Source organism: Dipodomys merriami, unplaced genomic scaffold (genome assembly GCF_024711535.1).
Source record: "Dipodomys merriami isolate MVZ:Mamm:240054 unplaced genomic scaffold, mDipMer1.0.p SCAF_24, whole genome shotgun sequence".
In the NCBI taxonomy this organism is placed as follows: Eukaryota; Metazoa; Chordata; class Mammalia; order Rodentia; family Heteromyidae; genus Dipodomys; species Dipodomys merriami.
The window spans coordinates 23,001,536-23,005,824 of NW_027203826.1; positions in this window are offsets into that span (position 1 = coordinate 23,001,536).

Below are 4,289 nucleotides of genomic sequence, written 5' to 3' on the forward strand. Positions count from 1 at the left end.
TAGCCCTTCTGTGGACCCTCCTTTCAGTGACTCTGCTGCTAGCTGGCCTGCATAGAACCTGGTGGCCCTGAAAAGGAGTTAGACCTTTATCCCAAGGCTCCCATGGAACCTCTGAGCAATTTTAAGCAGCAAGGGATGTGATATGCTTGGCATTTCAGAAAGGTCACTCTGGAGGCTGAGTGGAGATTAGATCTAGGGTGGGACAGTGAAGGACACCCACAATCTCATTTGGATGCTCCAGTCCGAATCCATGAGTGTTCTGCAGGGCTAAACACCATGGAGGGAACCTACTGTAGAAGTATAAGCATAAGACTAAGAGAGGAGGGTTAAAATACTTGTGATTCTATTATCTTACAGTGTAAAGAAAGTTGAAGGATGCATTTCAGGCCACTTGAGGTGCAGGGCTTGACTCCAGCTTCTTGACTTCCTCCTCAGGCATTCTCCACTTAGAGGCACACACACCTCTTCCCCTGGAAGACCTGACTCGGCCCCACAATGCCTCAGGATGAGTAGCACTCTTACAATCATTCCTACCTGGCAATGCACATAGCCATCATCCCTATCCCACTAAGCATGTCTAGCATTTATTCTTGGGAACTCCCTTTCTGGGGTTCCCCACTCCAACCTTGGAAGAACTCTTCCCCAAAGTTATACCCATGTCTACCACTGATCAATTCTGCCATTGCTGTCAGTTATATTCCAGGGGCTTGCAAAGATACAAGAGGCCGAAACATACAGCAGTTTGGGAAGTTCCTGATAGTGTCTTCCCATCTTCGAAGCAAAATCGACTTGGAAGAAGGGCGTGAGCTTCCATATTTGTCAGCCCGAGACAGGAGGGGCTGAGGAGAGTGAGCACGTCACATTTCTGACACCTTCTGAGTTGACTGAGCTGCCTCTATCAAAGGGTGAACGTAGAAAATACCGCAATAATGTTTCACCACCTAAACTCTGATGTCCTAGATTCTATACCTTGACTCCCATATCCTGTTACCTGTGATACACACAGTGATCCAACAGGACCTTGTTTTTTGTTCTTGGTGCTGTCTTGCTCATTCCCTCCTATGTACAAATAAGGTGCTCACCCCGGTGATCTGTACCCTTGTTCAGTTCCTGAAACCTGTGCTATCAACCTAATTATCTGCCGTACCTGCTCAGAGACAAACAGCACTTAGGCTCCATGCCTAACACTTAATTGGCTGCAAAGGAATGTGAGATCATGACCTCTTACTAAATTCTTCCCATTAGGCTCTCATGTTTACATAGTACCATAAGTTCAGTTCATCTGTTCTTCAGATACTTCCCTCTTTCTGTTGGTATCCAGGAAGCCAATTAGCTTCCTGTATTTACCTGGCAGTCTATTAGAAGAGGAGTCTTCCCTGGACTGAAGAATTCTTCAGGCCCAGAGCGTGTGGACTGTGTGTCCAATGTTCCTTCATACTCTGTTGGAAGCATCCTTGAGTTTCCCCCTTTTCAAGCTCTGAGTTCTATTAGCTCCTCGTCAGCCCCCTATCACAGACTGCTTGGATACTCCTTGGCCAGGTACTGGCATACAAAGGCTCGCTTTCTTCTGAATGTTTTAGTACTGATTTTGTAGCAAGAACAAAATGTTGTAAAAGCCCAGGGAAAACATGCATAATGACAGAAAGGAAACAGGCCTACGCGTAAGCCAGCTTTCAGGAAGTAGACAAAATATGCCACAAAAAACAATGAAATTGAAGAATGCATATTAATAACATAAAACCCATAGAGGTTGAAGCTACAGTTGCATCCTGAGTGTCAAATGAAATGTTGAACATTGATAAGAAAAAAAACAAACAAACAATAGGTTGGACACCAGAACAACAAATTGCAGAGACTTGAATTTAAAAGTAAAGAAAAAACAAGGCAGGGTAAAATGAATAGAAAATCATAAGACATGAAAAAAAATAACAGACTAACAAATAGCAAGGTACTCTTTTTCTATGGAAAAGAGAAAGCAGGAGAGCTTAGCAAATATAAAAATATTAAATAAAGATCTAACACTACAATGTTTCCCAGAGCTTAACCTGAATACAGGCACTTAACCTGCATAAAGTCCACAGATTAGAGTTAAGATCAGTTGTTTAATGAAAGGGGATTAGAAAACACTACTGTAAAAGCTTAAAGACAAATAAAAATATATATAAAGAGTGTAGACAAAATAAAAATATGATTTCAAGTGGGTGAGAGTTTGTATCCTAAACCATAGGAGCAAGGGGATTAGAGGAAAGCATAGATCAACCTTAAATGCAGCATTATATATTGACTCTCCGAGACTCCAATAAGGAAAAAAAAGAGTATGTGTGTGGGGAAATATGCTCCTGATTGAGTGACAAGGCTGGGGATTGATGACAGTGTGCCCCCAAGCTACCTTACAAATCCGATCCTATTAAATTACCAGTGAAAACACTGAACAGAATGAAATAGAAAGTAGTGTAAATTATAATCTGGGAAAGACTGCCAATGCATCCCTTCCATAGACATTCATTGGGTGTCTACACCAGGTATGAGGCTGTTTTGCCATAAACTTATTCTTGCAAGTGTGCTTTTGTTTCATAGTGACCGTTATTCAGATGCTGTGGAACTGGTTTCAAAACAGAATATAGGTCACGGGGAGATAATAAAGATTCCAGAAATAGACTTAAAGAAAGATACATTTAAAAAAATCTGAGGTGAGTGAAGAATAAGGAACCACAAGGGGAACAAATAATTCTATGCTTTGTAGGGATCACTGGAAGCAAGTTGGAGACAGCTTCAAGATCTCTAACTCCAGATTTCTAGTATTGTATGTGCTGTCGTGCTTTTCAGATAAGGTCTTAAGCTTTTCTTTTGTGTTTTTTCTTCAGGCCAGCCTTTCTGCCTCACCTGGCTGGTGGGATGGCATATGGTCTTGCCAACCTTTTAGGCTCATGCTGACCTTGAACTGTGATCTTTCATTTCCTCCTTTCGCCTGTAGCTGGAAATACAGGCAGGTCCTCGGCTGACCTGGCCCTGGCTGCATGCCTCTTCAGGGTAAAATGTCTCTGCTTCAGCTTTGGGGAGGGCACATAGCAACAAGCCTCAATCCTAAGGCCCTAAAAGCTCATTTATATGGTCCTGGTTTAAATGGGATAACTTTCCCATCTCTCCCTCCTATGATTCTAATCCTCAGGACCCCCCCCCCTCGCCCTCCCTCCCCCACAGCCCTCTTAACATGAAGCATGGAGTGAAGGGTGGTGTTTATTTTCTCGTGACTGCCTTTTCCAAGGAGCCTACCCTTGAAAGCTGGGCCCTACATCATTCCCTTCTAACCCACTTGCTTCTCTCACATGCCGCCTTCCTTTCCCGGTGAATATTTAGCACCACTATGCCTCAAAATGACTCTAAAAGCATTCTTTTTCCATCAGGCTCTCTGTCTGAGCCAAATGTCTCCTTGAAGGGCTTTTGCTCCCTGCCTTGCCTCCCACACACATTAATCGCATTCAGACATTCAGAACAGAAGGGCTTCTGAAAGTTTCTATGTGCTTTTCTTGCTGAATGTGGCATTTGGGGTCAGGTGGTAGAAGAAACCTGGGCTGGACAGAAGCCTCCCCCAAGGAGTGGTTTGTCAGCCAACCCCAGTGTTTGGGAAGCTGGGCTTGTGCTCCTTCTAGGCCGGATACAAAGTACTGTGTATGGAAAGGCTTGAGCACAGAGCTGTTAGAGCCCACTGCAGGAGAAAGCAGCATATTCTGTTTCCATACAACCTGCAAAGTAAAGATGGCTTTTGTACTTCAAAATAATAAGAAGAATCAAAGGAATCTTTGGTGTGCGTGTGTGTGTGTGTGTGTGTGTGTGTGTGTGTGTGTGTGTGTGTGTGTGTGTGTGTGTGTGTGTGTGTGTGAAAGAGAACTAACAACTACATGCAATTCAAATTTCAGTATCCATAAACAAAGCTTAACTGAAGTACATTTACATCCATTCTGCATTCTCAGGGGCAGCCCAGCTGAGTATTTGTGTCAGAGACCACACAGCCCTCCCTCCTCCACCGTAGACACGTTTACTAGCTGGCCCTCCACAGAAATTTTGCTCCCCTCAAATCTAAAGGAATATATGCTCTCCTCGAAGGCTGTTTCTCTTAAGTGCAGTCTACCTTTCCATTTTTGAAGCTCACACAAAAGATTTCTCATCCCTGCAGCCATAGAGTTACAAGTAGTACTTAGCTTCCTGTGGCTACGACTGCATTTCCCAGCCCCACAGCGAGGCTCTGCACGGGGAATGCAACATGGGTGACCACACAGCCACTTAATAGA